This window comes from Lissotriton helveticus, chromosome 3_1, assembly GCF_964261635.1.
Source record: "Lissotriton helveticus chromosome 3_1, aLisHel1.1, whole genome shotgun sequence".
Taxonomy (NCBI): domain Eukaryota; kingdom Metazoa; phylum Chordata; class Amphibia; order Caudata; family Salamandridae; genus Lissotriton; species Lissotriton helveticus.
In genome coordinates, this window is record NC_136061.1 from 1,571,569,287 (window position 1) to 1,571,586,428 (window position 17,142).

The following is a 17,142-nucleotide window of genomic DNA, read 5'->3' on the forward strand; positions in this document are numbered from 1 at the left end:
TAATCCGTCTAACGCAATACCTTACAAGCAATGTGTAGCTAGCTGCCCCGGGGGGACTGTTCATACCTGGGCTCACCAATACCACTCGATTTGCACGGATTATTCGTGCAGATGACACCCCAGGAAGAGAAAGCCACATTTAAGTTGATACAAACCAACCTGGTTGATAAGCCTCTGGGGTGGGGGGCCCTTTCCCACACAAAGTGAGTAGATACCATACTGAAGCCCGGCCACAGCCCACTGTTCCGGGCTCTGCAGTTTTACGTAGCACCAGTGCGTCACTCTGGTCACTACACACCACTAGAACAGCAAACAACAGGAACAATAAGAGTGACGCAGGTAGGGTAGTATTACAAACTCCCAGTGTGAAGAAGATACCAAGTTCACACCGGCTGTGTGATGCAGCATTTGGGTCAGGACACTGAAGAGGTGGGGGTAGTTGGGGACTCCAGCATAGGTTATTCCATATTGTATGCAGTGTGCACTGGAGGCGCGTATGGACGCTGGAGTTAGTAGTGTGGAGACAGTCGCTGTTCAGATGGGAAAGAATAGAGTGCTCAGCAAGGTATGGACGAGGAAACCATGTGCACTGTGTTTATGTATGACCAGGAGATGGTGTCCGAGCGCAGAGTTTATGAACTGGCCTCGGCCCTAAGAATAATGAAACCCTCTTCTCAACACTAACAAGTAGTAGCTCACTGGGTTTCTCTTTGTGCTATCAAGTGTGAAAAGTATTCACCCACTGTCCTCTCAGACTTAGATCAGCACACCCTACTTCCTACTGCACAGCCTCCATTTAGACTACTACGTATGGATCACCACCTCTGCGGTCCTCATCCGTCTGCATTAGCACCCCAGCTCTACGATTCCTGCAGGCACTCCCTCCAGCACCTTTCCTTGGCAGGGAATCAAATACACATACAAAACGGAAATCCACCAACCCGAACCTACTTGTTACCTCCAAACCTTCTGAGATCCACCAACCTGACCCCATTTTGGACCTCCACGCCACCAAAGATCCACCACCCTCAGCCTACCCGATACCTCTCTACCACCTCAGATCAACTGCCCCACCCATACCTACTGGTTACAATCAAACCAACAGATTGCGACAGCGCAGAACTGATTTGTTGTTGCCCCCAAATCACATGAGATCCACCACCCTGTACCTACTTGTTACCTTCAAACCACACGAATCTTTACCACAGAATCACCCTGAGCCTCACCAAGATCTCGATCGCGCAGCCTGCTGGAGTCCTCACAGGGGCAGCCTCACCACTGATGCACGGGCTAGCTCGCTTCCCAACTACTCATATGGCTCTAGTCTGCATGAACAGACGACGTGCGTTTATGGTAGAAAGGATGTATACATAAAATAAACTCAAGTGTACAATAAGCCCCTTCTGTCCTCCCCACCGTAACAGACACTGTGGCGCGTCCACTCCTCACATGCTTCCCCTGCAAGCTCTGCCGACACCTTTCACAGCCCCAAACATAAGACCCTTCAACACAGCAGAAGCACAACGACCTCTCATCCCCTTCAACACAGAGGCTCCAGCCCAGCTTCAGCCATCAGAGCATCTTGGCTCCTGCTCCGCACACACTCACTCTTCCGCAGGCCCCGAGCTCACCTCACTGGTGCTCTCCGCACCCGAGAAGCACATCCCGCGGGGTGCCGATCCGGACTGGACCCTCCATGGACCCGGGGCCGGCGGCGGGGGCCGTCCTCACCGCTCCCTGCCCCGGACTCCTCCTCCTCCTATGCTCCCCGATGCAACCCGGACTCCAAGGCGCTCCCTGTGCCGGTGGCTCCTGGCCGTCCACCCCAGGCGCCTCCTCGCGCAGGGGGGTCGCTCACACCCCTCAGCGGTCCAGGTTGTTGACTGAACTCTGGCTGCTCAGTCACAGTTCTGATTGGATCTGGTAAATACCCCGAATTTCTCAAACCACAGCCGTCGCGGTGCAGCCGAGGCTCGAGCCGGGCTGTAACTGTGCTCCGGGTCCCTGCGTCCAGCTGCTCACAGCCCCAGCCTGGGACCCCGGTGCAGCGGGGGGCGGCAGCACGTGAACGCGGGGCTCTCCTGCAGCTGCGGTGGGCACGCGCGCACCCTTCCTGCTCTCGCGGGCTGTGACCAGCCTCAAGCGGTCTCGCGCTGCTGCTCGCGCCGCTGGTCGTGCTCTCCGGAGAACCTCTCAGGCCAAATCAAAGGGAAAGAATCGAGGGACCGTGGGAGGGGCGGGACGGAGAGGGCAGAGCCAATGAGAAGCCAGGACTCTCGAGCGTACCAATGAACCAATATACAAGGGGAGCCAGCTGGGGCATTTCTGAAAGGTAGTTCTGAATAAATGCGACCACTTAAGGAAGAGCCTATTTGTTCAGTACAAGATATACAGCCACGGAGCTACGTACCGTACTCATGCATTTCACAGGCACCCTGCTTCTAGTTATACTTCTTCGTTAACCCCCCAGAAATATTCTTTTTGGTATCTTCCACATTCCTTTTAATTTAACGAACTGAAGGAGAATCGTTGTAAGGCAGGAACCTACCGGACAGCGAGGCAGACGGGCAGCGAGCGAGGGCAGGGAACCAAAGAGACAACGAGCACATGTTAGGATATGCATTGTTATTCCTATTTACTCGCTGCTAATTTTAAACTGAGCCTGGATTTTTGATTGTATTTTGTACATTAACTGGATGCTACTTAAATGCTCTTTGCACAATTAGGGATATGCTTTGTTACTTCAATCCTGTTGTTGCTAATCCCAAACTTTATTTGCTGAAGCTTCTATGTGTTGAAACATTTGTATATGTAGTTGATGCCTCCGCATGTTTTACTATAATTTATGTAATAATACATATTTCACTAGCCGACCGAGTAGGGATTGGCATTTGAGGTTGTTGTGCCAGGAGCAATCAGTGGCATATGATGCATTCTCAAACACACTGAGCATTGGTTTAACACACCAAAAGCAGTTTCCAAAGAAAAAAAAAATTTTGAAGTCATTAACAAATGGGGCAACTTAAGCACATTCAATCGGGTATTAGATGTGTTCATAATTGTGTTTCCCAGCATAATCCGGCCCGGACTGGCCCTTGCGGGCACCGGGCAATACCCCGGTGCACTGCACGGGTGGGAGCCGGTTTTGGGCCCCTGGGGGCCGGTTTTGTTACAGGGTTGTTTATGCAGGATAGCTGCAAATTTGGCCCTGCAACAAAATCGGCCAAAAACCGGCCCCGGCAAAGAGCTCAGACCTCCCCCCGGGGGCCGGCCGAGCACTTTGCCGGGGCCGGTATTGGTTCCCAGTCCGGCCCTGCACATAATACCTTCACTGTGTTTGCAGGGCAGTATATTAGTAAAGGTGACAACTCTCTTGCTGTCAAGAGGAAAGATTATTCATGGCCATGCTCTATAGCACACAGAATATTGAAGCTCTACTCCTTGATACTACATGATAACCCTTAGTTGAGTTTTTTCAAAATTCATGGTTTTGGTATGCTTGGTCACTGCAGTAGCCTGAAATATAATCCAAAGAACCTGTGGCATTTACTAGACAAACAACATCAGTACCCTGTAATAGGAAATGTGTTCTTTTACGGATGTAAACTCAAAGAAAGTCAATAAATGAGAAGCGAAACATTTTCAAGGCACAATAATGCAGCAAAGAGACACATGAACAAGATAGAGAGTATAACCGATATAAAATACTGTGCACGATTTGTAAGATCTCTCATGTTTCTAGAATATCCAAATTGTACTATATATGGATCAGGCTGAATGTTTAACTCAAGAGTATTATACATATACTGATTTTTTTTTTCCGAAAATCGAACAATGCCAGGGAAGGATCTGGGTTAGCGTACTGAAGCAGAAACTTTACACATTGTGGTTCAATAGGCCTTCACACCAGCGAGACAGATAAACAAGCATTTACAATGCAATAGGTTGCGCAACTGCGAGTTTTGGAGCTATTGGCATTATAAATGGCAATGCTTTTGCCATTGTTATTTACAATACCAAAAACAACACCTATTGCTTTGTAAAGCGCGGTGTCCGTGAAGATGGCGCCGTGCTCATTAAAGTTAAAAAAAAAAAGAAAGAAAAACAAGTATTCTTTGATGCAAAGCTATTTGCTGTAACACTGTTTATATAAGAGCAACTCCTCCATCAACCTGCACAGTATATTGTGTTATACAGACGCAAATAAAAAGACAATAACATCATAAAAAATGCCAAATCTATACTTCTAACCACACAGCCTGCACTGTGTTGCATGCTACCCATGTAGGGAAGTATTTTAGTGCCCATATAAGGGTAGTAAGCGCTATATAAATGCTGCAATACAACACGATTCAACCACCTACGTGTGATACACAGCAGCCACTGCCCACGTGTGAACTGACAGTAGTGGCGACTCCGATTTAAGGAAAGCATATATATAGTCGACGTACAAGACAGACAGAACCCCACAGTGAGCAGGATGCAATGGCTGAACTTAACAGTGACTGTCAGCGGAAAGCACGAGCAGCTCTGGATGTGAACGAACAGCACTGACAACCCGAGTGTGAGGCGACAGTAGAGGCAGTTGTTGACAGCCCTGGGGTGTGAAGGCGGTAAAAAGAGGCCATGAGTGCAAGTAGAAATCGGCCAGTTTCCATTTTTTGGGTAGAACAGTAACGGTGGTGAGAGCACAGTCAGAGTAGACACCCTTGAAAGAACTGGGACAGCACCATGTAGTGACGGCACCTGTGGGTGGACAGACAGAAGTGACGGTTCTTGAGTGCGCGCGCAGAGCACCAAGAGACTCCCAGCACAGAGAAAAAATACAACCTCTAGTGAGAGCAGTGACTGGTGGCAGCCCACACCGTGACATCTCTGAGTGACAGTTGTGACGACCCTGGTGATATGACAGTCAGGCTGACAACCGCACTCTACGTGATCACGGACACTGTTTCCAGTTACTACATTTTCACCCTCAAATCACAGCTATCAAGAATTCACACCTCATTTCTTCAATTGAAGCAAATCTGGACTGCAACACCCAGAATGCATCACAGTGTCTTGAAAGCAAAGGAATGTAAACAGTGATCACCGGGACATGGAGTGAGGTGGACACCTTAATGCAGCAGCGGGCGCCTACAGTGAATGAGCAAAGGACCGACAGCCCCGGGGGCTGAATAGATATAGGCATATAATATTGATGGTGCAGCAGGTGCAGTGACACCAGGGCCAGAGTCGGGAGCAGCAGGTGCAGTGACACCGAGGATCATGGGTGTGACGGCTCCAATTTATCCCCATTAAAGTGTGTTTTTAACTACCAAACCAGAGGATGGGACCCCATTCCCTTACTTGCTTTAGGGCCCCTGTGCCGCTGAATGAGTACCCCCTGAGTGAGAGCATGCAGCTGATAAACACACGTTGTTGATGAGCCAGGCACACGCAGAGGGCCAGTTGGAAGGCCAGGACGCACCCGAGGATGCACTTCATGGCGAGGTTGAAGTGATAGGAAAAAGGCCTGCACACAGACCCTGGAGGAACTGCGGAGAGAGACCTGCACAGCACACACAGCCTTGAAGGCACCACGGGGGGCGTTTCAAAAGTGCAAAAGGGTCAGGTGGTGGAAACAATTTGGAAAATCTGGATTGCACTGTGACCAGCAGGATGTTGCTATCACACGGTTCCTTACAAACTCTTGCACTTACACAGCGACTCTGTGGAGATGTTTGGGGACTCGCAGCAGAGGCTGCGGAGGGTGGAGCACTGTGTGGCTGGATTCTTGCCATACTTTAGGTGCACTGCATACTGAACTTCTAGTGAAGGGGCATTCATTCAGCAAAGCCAGTAGCCATGGGCTGTGTATGTGGTGATCCCAAAACTTCCTGTGACTGACATTCAGGGCAATAGAAGACAGGCTATAATCCTGCTTTGTGAAATGTGAGGGTGATGCACTTTGGCGTCTGTATAACTCTCGACTTGCGTGGGCTCCAGCGTTACCTGCTGTGTTGTTGTGCCGAGACACGCAGCCTGGCACATGAACAGTGAGGCATGGTCACTAACAGTGCACTCGAGCTGTCACGCTGACAGTAATTGTAGCGCTACTGAGGGTGCGGGATCCTGACCTATGTGCGAGACATAAGAGTTTAGTGCTCAAGGCCTGCTGTAGCTGTGTGTGCACGGTGACAGCAGGGTGAGGAAAGGACGAGCAGGGGCCAAAGGTGAAGGTTAAGTGCAGTCATGGCGAGCAGCTTGTACAGGCTGCGGGCACCTACCAGCTTGAGTGACAGCCTCAATGTGGCACACTAGTCGCGGCCGGCATGACGAGCGGTTGGGGAGGTGGGAGGGGGGGTCACGAGACTTCTGGATAGCGCAGCGGACATGAAGCAGCACCAGCGCTTAGACAGTGACGTAGCTGGACGGGGGGGGTGGAATGGGGAGGTCTTCCTCGGGCATGACTTTTTTGAGGGCAGCAGAGAATAAGGAAGAAGTCAAACGAGTGCAACGTGTCACTGACACAACGATAAAACACACTTATGAGAAATGCTTGTTCTAACTAGCTGCAGGGATTCCGTGCTGCTGCAGAAGATGCGGAGCCTGGGCAGTGAGCGCAGCGTCAGACAAAAGGAGAGCGAGTCCATACCACGTGCGATCTCTTGTCTTTATGGGGCCGTGTGTTTAAACACATGGCCCCATAAAGATAAGAAATCGCTTACCACAGAAGAAAAGCAGACGAGTCAGTCCAAGTGGGCCGGCACAAAAAGCCAAACGGAGGCAACACAGATAGCTTATTTCCAATGGCTGGTCACCGTTTATCATAAACGGTGACGCCAGTAAATTGAAATAAGGGGCGTGGCTTAAAGCCCTTTTCTAAAAGTACTCATCTGCATTAAATCTCGCCGAGCGGGCTGCGCATGTGCGCAGCAACGCTAGGCGAGACCTAAAAAGGGTTGGTTTCAACTATGCATTCAGAAAACACAGTATACTGCCACCACTTCTTTACTTGCTAAATCCACGTCAGGGACAGTAGTTTACTGTCATTAACTTGAGGGTAGACTTGATGCACTCCTCCAAGCCAAAGAACAGTCATAGTCCTTTGTGCACAGACTAGATTAGTGAGAGGCTAGGGCTAATATAAAAAACCAAGATACCAGTTACTAGCAAGTGAGCACTCGGAACAAGGGGAACACTGCTACACATCATGCAAAAGAACCACAATTGATGGACGGAATGCAGAACAAATCAAAACATTCACCCCAGTCAAGAGATCTGGGTTAAATCCATCATTCTTTTGCTCACCATGCCAACCCAGTTTAGACCTGGCCATATGCAAATAAGTCTTGACCCTTTGACTCATGGGAACAGTCCAGCCCGAACTGCCAAGCCAGGTCCTCCCTGGACCGGAAACAAGCCTCTTAGGACCGGTTTCGGGGTTTGACCCCTCATCAGCCTGGGTAGCTTGAATCCAGTGGCACATGCAGGAGGCATTCCTGTCCCCACAAGAACACTTGTTTGAAACCCCTCTTCAACATTGCCCTCCCTATAACAGTTTTGCATGTGACTCAAAATATTAAGAACAAGCTAAGCATGCTAAAAGTCTTTGAAATTGCAAACAATCGCAAAAAAGTTATTCGCAGGTAAAATATTTTTGACCTCCTGTTTAAGTCCCCCCATTGACTGATCTGCACAAAACGTGTCGTACCAACAGAACACTAAACATGCTAAAGGTTTACTGAATTTCATGTAAATTGTGAAACACTATCACAGTTTAAAACTGCGCACTTTTTCACCCCTGCCTCTTTTAATATCACACCCCTTGATCAATCTGCATGAATTAGAAAATACCAAGAGTGAGCTAAACATGCTATATGTCTGTCAAATGTTGTGCATTTTCATCAAACAACACTAAAGTGGCAGAAAAATCACCAACACCTTTTTCAACTGTTAAGGTATCTTTATCGTTTAACAATTCCAAGCTCACAAGACTTGTTTTGTGATGCTAAGTTCTCACACATTCTTTAATTAATTTACACCATCGTGTTGAAGCTATGCCCATGGCTTGGGCAGGAATTCGATATCTGCACTGCTCACATCGCCTTAATTGGTCCGTGTGCTTCACTGCAAGGAGGGAAGAGCTGCCACAGCTTTCAATCACTGCCACTGGGGACTTCCAGTCCCAGAACCCCATGCCTTTACACACCTCTGCTGGGTTCTCTTTGCCTTGATAGGCGCACTGTAGTCCAGCAGTGGGAGATGTGTGCCAGGTCCAGATAGGACCCCATTTGACCGTATATAATGTAATATTGATCTTTGGGGTCCCTTGATTACTAACATTTTTAATAATTCACTAAACACGCAAAATCCAGAGTCCTGGAAAATGACCACAATTGTATCCATCTTTAAGAAGGGTGGTAGGATGTCTCCAAAGTTCTACAGACCCATTTCTTCACTACATTGCACTGTTAAAATTATTTGTAGGGTCATTCATAACCGTCTGACTGTATGGGCTCAGGAGCAGCGCATCCTGTCAATGTTTCCATTTGGCTTCAGACCAGGTTTGGGAATGATAGAGCAGTGTTTGAATCTGTGTTTAATAACTAATAAGTGTAGGAGGATGGATATCTGACTATGGTTACCCCCAACTTTTTGCCTGGTATTTAGCTGGTTTTCGACTTAGTTGGCCTGGGAACCTGCTAATCAGGGCCCCAGGCTATCTGCTCTCACTGTAAAATGGACTTCATGTACTATAGGTACATCTCCAATTGGATGTTGGGTCACCTTGTGAGCCCCTGTATAGTGTACCATAGGCACAAGGCCTACCAGGGGCTGCAGTATGAAGTATGCCACCCCTGGTTGGCCATCCAAATTGACACAACTGGCTGATCACTCAGCTGGGGCAAGGTTGTGTAATCAACCCTTGCTTAGGTATAGTATTCCTATACCTACCATTATAGATAGACACATATATACCTATAAGTCACTCCTATGGCAGGCCTTAACAATCCTGAAGACAGAGTGCTTGGTTTTATGTGAGATGGTGCTCTAGCATGAGCTGAGCCTGTCTGCAGCTTTCGGAACCATGTCCTTATAGCTGTTCTATGATATAGCCATACCATATACTCTTAAGTGAATTATAATCCTCGTGGTTATTGCTAACTTTGGTTTGGCTTTATCAAAACATGTTGTGTAAGGTGTCATACGCTTTGGAATACTACCCTCTCGCCAGTTCTGGCGACGGGGGTAGCATTCCACCCTTCTAGAGGGAGAAGACATGTTGTTCCTGTTAATTGGGGACAGGAGTTGGCCTAACGGCTAGGGCGCTCGACCTCGGATTGGGGATCTGGGTTCGAGTCTCGGTAACGACGCCAAAAAACCTCCTTGATTCTGGGCAAATCACTTAATCTCCCGTGCCTAAAAAATGAATGTGTGTCCGTCCTCATGTAACGTAATTGGTGCTATGTAAAGCGCTCTGATACCTGATTCGGTTCAGGTCTAGTTTGCGCTATATAAAACTCTGCAAAAAAAAAAAAAAAATCCCGTTTAAAGTTAACCAGAGCCTCAGCATCACAAAATGGATGCTGCTGCCACAGACACAAGTCTGACCTCCTGCTGCTGGGAGTCCTTCCAGCGAGGGAGGCTTGGACAATAGGTTTCCTGTCTTGGGAGGTGCTATCACCACCCCAGACAGGCCATAGTGTATTGGGGCAGGGAGGGCTGAATGAAATGAGACACTGCCTGGGGCACACACAGTGTCCCATGCATAGCCCGGTTCAAACCAGTTGCTGGGGCACTCCAGCGCCAGCTCTGGCGCGAAACTGGACAAAGGGAAAGGGGTGTAACCACCCCCTTCCCTGGTCCCACCCATAGGAGGGACCTAGCAGGTAATCCAGCACCTCAGATTGGTATATAGGTAGGAGCTGAGTCAAGAGACTTTAGATTTATCCTGAACTGAAACTTGAAACGAAACTCTGGACCTTCAACATTCTACTGCAACTAGAAGACTGAAGAATCTCCCTTGTGGTCAAGGAGTGACCACCCTGTGCAAACAGGCACCATCCAGTGATCTGCGGTTTACTTTGATGACGCTCCCGCCGGAGCCCGAGCACAGAGTCCGACAAGAGCCAGACTTCCAGACTTCTTTGACCCCGATCCACAGCCACAGCAAACCTGAGACCCGTGGAGGTTACGAGAGACGCGGGACCGGCCATCTTGAATAACCTGGTCTTTGCTACTTGTGCAGCTTCTGAGGCACCCTCGAAGTTGTGCATTGGGGATTGAGAGGCACCAGCCCCCAGCACCTTCTGCACCGACGCACAGCCCTCCACACTCCACGAGTGCCTTGTGGGGCCTGCTGGTGTTTTTGTCCTCGACGCGTCTGTCCGGTTACTTGCCCGTTGGCTAGTGGCCTGTGTGACGACGAACCTTTGAATCTGAACCACCTGCCTGGTTGCTCCAGGTGGACCCCTGCTTCCCTGCAAAGGAGAAGCCCCATAGACCTTGCTGGTCTAACTCAAAGCGAATATTCGATTCCTGCGTGGGTTGCATTTGCCAAGGCTTGTTGACTCCAATCCGGAAGCCGACACCGCCAACAACGAGACCCTTTGTGGGACAGTCCGTATCCAGCTCCTGGTCGTCGTCGACGCCTCCTGGTCCACGTGGCTGCAGAGTCAAGCTTCACGACATCACCCGATTGCTTCACGACATCACCTGGTTCCGTCCTGGCTAGTGACCCAGACTCTGTCCCCTCTGCTTTCAGGTACTCTTAATCCTCGATCCGCCCTTGGATCCAACCAGACACTTCTCACCTGGTCGCCTGCAGCATCTTTTCACAGGTCTCCATAGGATTCAGCGACGAAACCCGACACACTTTGACACCTATGCACCCGGCTCCTGTGGGTGAGGTAATGCGAGTTCTCCGGTGCTCCTGTGGGTATTGACTATCCTAGTGTCCTAGTTTTCAGTTGCTTTCTTCTAGTCCATCCGGAAGTGTCATAAAAGAACTAGTTTCCAATTCTTACGTTCCCATTATATCCCTATGGTAACTCGCCTGTGTGTGTAGACACTGCACACGCTTCCTGTGGGCCTCCTGCTCCCTAATTCTTGTTAGCTCAGTGTAGCCCCAGCGATTCCCTAGGCCCTAGGCCTACTCCTTGTCCATGACGTGGTTCTTATACCACTATTTTAGTATATGGTTTTACGTGGCCCTGGGGCCCTACTGTATATTGTGCAACTTATTGTATGATAATTAAGTATCTTCTTATGTGCCTCTGACCTCATAAAGAGTTCAGAGGGGTTGTGTTAGTAATAAATACATATATATTTTATATATAACCTGTGTGGTGTCCTTTTTATTTGGTATTCAAGGGGTTACATATGGTAAAACAGCTTGCTTCACATGCTCTCTGAAGTTTTAGCCTAAGACTGCTTTGTCCATGCTACCTCTAGGATAGCTGGTCTATAAGGTTGACTTTACAACCATCACCATAAGGGTTGTTTGGACTGGTGCAAGGTGCTCACTAGAATAGTGAACATCATATACCAGGCCAACTTCTCACATTGGTGTGCAGCGGTTGGGATAAGAGCTTGCTGTTGTTTTACCAATTGTAATCTTAAGATATCATTTGAAAGATCACATTAGGTACCTATAAGTACATATAACAAGTCTTATAATACTTAAGTTCTACTGAACTTAGTCGTTGTAGAGCAAAGGGCTTAGCACACCTTGACTACAACTCCTAGAGATGTTTAGTAGGTAACACTTAGTGTAGGTAGGTGCACACACCACACCTCACTAGATCATGTCTCTGAGAGCAGAACCAACTGGATCTCTCCCAGTGGAGGTAGATCCTATAAGGATACCTTCAAGATATGATACCCTAACTTTCCAAGATTTAAGTCACTTGTGCACACCTAGGAGGTTAAAACAGGGTTCCAACCCTTCCCTCAAGCACCTGATAGAGCTCATGGAGGAATATACAACCTTTCCCCTTTATATGGCCTTTATGGACCTCTCAACAGCATCTTTTAACAGAACCAAATTGTTGTTAAAGCTTCTGGACATGGACGTAGAAGTGCCTCTGGTGGACTTTTTGTAAATTGCACTCTGACCTTCTGGCTAAAGTGCCCCGTAACCCAAATTGTGAAATGTCCCCAATATTCAGCCTTGAGTACGGTATGTGCCAGGACTGCATCTTGGCCCCCATGTTGTTGATCTTATATATTAATGATATTTTCCCTCATCTGACCACTGTTCAGGTAGACATCCCTAGAGTGGCAGACACTCTGGTGCCCGCACTTTAATAGGTGGATGATGCAGTTATGTTGCCTCTGAACCCTAAAGTTCTGCGCGTATTGGTGGTCCACTTTGTCCAGTTGATGGATAGTCTAGGCTTAGTCACCAAATATGACAAATTCCATATCATTGCCTGCGGACCAGGAAGAATTGAAACCCGCAGATTACTGAGAAAGGCAGTCTCTATATTGTGTGAAAGATTTTACTTATTTGGGCGTTATTTTTAACTCAACAGGTTTCTTGCCTCAATTGGTCAGTTCTAGTCTCAAACTCAACAGGAGCCATCTTTAATTTCTTTAGTGTAATGGGAAAAGGGGCGATTCTACATCTTTTAAAAATGTATATTTCCCGGAGATGCCTCCAGAAATGGACCAAAATATGCGCGGAATAAATACAGGGGGGATATATGTGAGCCGATACCAGATTGTGATGAAGAAAGTTCTGATGATGAGTTTTAAGAAGTGTATTGGGACTATGATCAGTAGATTGTCTGAAGTCTCATCCGCAATCAGCCAGAATAATGCAAGAATTAATAATGGTTTCTTAATATGGTTGAGTAAGTTAACTGTAACATGTGATTACGTACACCATGATATTTTTGCCGAAGTTGTAAATGAAACTAATAAAAACAGATTTAAAAAAAAAGTATATTGCCAATGTGTCCCTGCTGCCACATACGGGGCAGGGAAATGGGGTTTTAATAAGAGCTCCCTTCTAAATGAGAAAGATTATACATGTAGAAAGATTTTACAACTCCCTCCTTCAGTTTCTAGTTTCCTACACACAGAGCGTAAGCAACTTTTTATTGAGGATAGTGTCCCAATGGCACCCTTGCTTCTTTGGGTCAGTATATGGACAAATCCCCAAGCCACACACTGTAGAGACATCATCTCAGATTGTCTCCTTTTGGATAACTGGGGATCTATTCCGTGGTGGAAATACATTTATACAGCCTTTTCAGGGGCTGGGGTTGTCTTAATTGTTTTTGCCTCCTACTAGTCTACAGAAAGAAGACAAATCACAGGTAAAGAGCCTCTTTTTGGAACATTGTGCCTAGGAAAGATTACAGAAGCAGTTGATAAGGAGCACTGTTTTGGCTTATCATCGAACCGTTGCTTGCCCAGAGCCTGTTTTTTATATTTCTCTTGAACTAATGCAATGGGAAAGGTCTCTCCTTTTTCAATTTAGATCAGGCTTAGTATTGCAGCTTATGAGTTTTAGAATGCCAACTGATGCCCTGGGAGACACTTCCCGTGTCTGTCCCTGCTATGGGGTTTCCTCACAATCACTAATGCACTACATATTTTTTTGTAACTATTTTAGCTAGGCTCCAAGACTCTTTCTGAACCCACTTTTAAAATCTTTGGGGCATTAAAGTTGTAAACAGGCTCTGCACAACCTGTAATCCCTAGATACCCCAATTATTTGAGCCAGGGTGTGTTCCTTTCTTAAAGCTACTATTCGAACCAGGAAATCTATGGATGAACAATAACACCTGCCTCAAAGAATCATTACTCTGGTTTTAGATATGTATTGTCTTTCATCAGGCTATATTTTATAGTTACACTATGCACTGTATCCCCTTAAGTGCTCTCGTCGGCCGTTGGCTGTCGCGCGCACTACCTGGCTGGTGCTGCGAACGGCCAATGGCCATTAGGTCACGGTTTTTCCTTTCAACTCCCGAACTTCCCCCAGGATGGTAGGGGAGGAGTACAGCAAGCCACACCCAAACTTCCCATGGCTTCTTTTTAAGCCTGAGAGCTAAACGCTCGGCCCTGATCAGAATGTAGTGTGCCACTTGCCTATGTCCCGATGAAGACTCGCAAATCCTTTATAACAGTTCGAGCATCAGCCGAGCGCCGTGGTCAACCCTACAGGAATCTGGAGCATGAATCCACTGCCACCAAGATGTACTTGTAAGCCCCATCTGAGTGTAAGAGGATGCAAAGTTCCAAGCCAGACGCTTGTCGGAGATCAAGGGCCAGATGTAGGTGGGAGATTTTGGCCATTTACTGGCCGGTAACGGCCATGGAGATGTAGGGGGATAAAAAAACATGCATTTTCGGTAATTTTACAGATTCGGTAAAATTACAGAATCGGTAAAATTACCGAACCTGTATATTTTACCGAATCGGTAAATATACTGGTCGGTAAAATTACCGAAAATGCATGTTTGGTATGTAGGTGCCAAGTTTAACATTGACACAGGGCTTTGAAAATCGGTATTTTACCATGCAATACAATTGCATGGTAAAATACCGATTCAGGTGTACATGCACATCTGTGCATTTACACCTGTGCCATGTGGCACACATACATGCCCTAAGGGCATGTATGTGTGCCACATGCCCTTAGGGCATGTATGTGTGCCACATGGCACACAAGCCTAAAACAGGGGTGCCAGAGGGTGTCAAAGTGACACCCCCTGCATCCTTGCAAAATTCGGTATTTACCGATTCGGTAAATACCGAATCGGTATTTGATATTCAATCCTATGGGCTTCAAGGCCCATAGGATTCAATAGCAAATACCGATTCGGTATTTACCGAATCGGTAAATACCGATTTTTACCGATTCGGTAAAATTTACCGAATTGGTACCTACATTAGAAATACCTACTCTTAAATACCGAATCGGTAAAATTCGGTAATTAAGAGTCGGTATTTCTGATTTTCCTACATCTGGCCCCAAAAGAGGTGTCTAAGGTGGATGTGCTGCGGTGGAGCCTTTCATCTGCTGGCAGATGTTGACAAATTCCTGGGTCTGTTTAATCCAACCTGGCCACCAATAGCGCTGCTTAATGACCCCTGTGTGTGCTGAACTCAGACTCTTGTATGCAGCTAGAATTAATCCAAATCTGAGATCTGTATTTGGTATTACTCTATCCCTCACTCCTGGAATCTGAGCATACAGAATATTTTGTGCATCTAACTTTTAGGAGTACTTGAGTGGAAAGGCTTTCGGCAGGTGGGTGTTGTTGCGGGCAGCATTGACTGCCACCATGATGTCTCTGTCTAATGTCATACTTGAACAAATGATTGCAGCAATGACAGCTGTGCGGACTGTTGCCTTAGTGGCCTCATCGGTCATGCAATTCCCTCCAACATGTTCCCCAACACGCTGATGACTCAATGTATGGATAACATGAGCTTGTGGCAAGCATTCTTTCAGCTTTGCCACTTGTTCCCAGAGTAGCTTGTGCTTGATTGTACAACCCTTGGAATCTCGAAATACATTCTGGCCCCAATAGTGAAGGCATTCATTATAGGAATGGACATAGTAGTATGAATCACACACTATAAGTGTGGGGAATTTAGGATCTGTACTTTGTAGTGCCAGTATTAGGGCTTTGAGTTCTGCAACATGCGCTGTACAGTCCACTAGGGACTGAGTGTTTGTTGAATCAGGACGAAACTTTCCATCATGCATGCACCCCTTTACGATTGCGCATGCCGCAGAATATTGGTGCTGTGTCCCTGCGACAGTCTGAGTAGATCCATCTGTATAAATGATGTATTCATATTGATCTAAAGGCATTATTCATCATCATCAAAAACATCTTTTTTCGATTCATAGAATCATAAAAGTACAAAAAATACTATACAGTAGTTAGATCATTTCAGGCTAATACAGTAATCCTCGAGAAAGTGGCTTGCAAAATTTATGGAACATTACATTTGTGCAAATATGCAATTCTTGGCTAAAAGTACAAAAATGCGCAAAACATGGCCAGCAAATTCTGGGTGCAGTACACAATCGAAGTAATAAAGTGCTTATGTGCCATATTAGCATTTCACAGAAATACTTGTACCCCTTTTAAATTGATCACAGTGACAGTTAGAAAGATAAAAAGAAGTTTGTTTCCAAACAGAGATAAATATAAAATACTAGATACTACGTACAATAAAATGTTCGGCAGATTGATCCTACAGTGCACAATTAATGTGCTTATATACTCAATTAAGGGATCCTAGTTAAAATTTCAAACCCTTCTTCAATCTTATATAATTAACAGCCAATAAAAATCTTATGACTCTAAATACAGTGAGCTGGGTGTTGTCTGTTTATAGGATACGTAGCATATCATTATACTTCCTAACAACTAACTTCCTGCCCAATGGTTTAATTCATTTCCTTCTAGCGATAAGGTAGGTGGGGCAGAAAAATAGGACGTGTGCTATGTCCTCCTGCTTGCCCAGCTGGCACATTTTACATTCACTATCTTTCACCCCGTTGTGGGGCTTTTCCTATTTAGTTGAAAAAGTTTTGACTCGGAGAGTACTGAACCTAAATTTTAAGTACAGTATTTTCGCGAGTTGGGGTTCAATGAGATCTAAAAAAGCCTAAAAACGAGGGGTTGGCTTGACCATCGAGAATTCAGTTGTGAGCGGGCCAGATCCACAATTTTGTGTAACTTTATGCACAATAAAATTCCAATAGACTTTTTTAATTTTCCTTTTTGATTCTGCAGTCAGCCTATTTGGATGATGCCAAAATTTGATACGGCCTAAATCCAGAAGCCATCTTCAAATATTGGCCAGCCATGGGAATGTGACGTGGGTGTCTAGTGCAATTAATTCGCCCATTGCCTGCCTATAGGTATAAAGTTCATCAGTGACCCATATCCTAATCCAATATGACAAAGTCATCCAAACTGCCCTATGCTCAATGCGTTTTAACCCCAAATCGTACATGTAAGGGATCACCGGTGTGTTTTGAGGGAGGGGGACCATCGCTCTTAAAGCCCTATTTTCTCCCACAATTAGGGCAGAGATTTGCTCCCCACCCCACATCTCGGAGCCATAAAGAGCGGCAGTTTGGGCCCTGGATTTATACACCTCCAGTGCAGGAGTAAT

At 46.6% G+C, this 17,142-nt stretch overlaps 1 protein-coding gene across 1 annotated transcript in view; it reads right to left on the reverse strand.

Annotated features, from left to right (window-relative positions):
- Positions 1-2,219, reverse strand: part of CDON (cell adhesion associated, oncogene regulated) — a 152,366-nt gene extending 150,147 nt beyond the window's left edge. The window contains exon 1 of the mRNA XM_078682327.1: positions 1,632-2,219. The gene's annotated coding sequence lies outside the window, so the exon portion shown is untranslated. The remainder of the gene's footprint in view (positions 1-1,631) is intronic.
- Between the last annotated feature and the right edge of the window lie 14,923 nt (positions 2,220-17,142).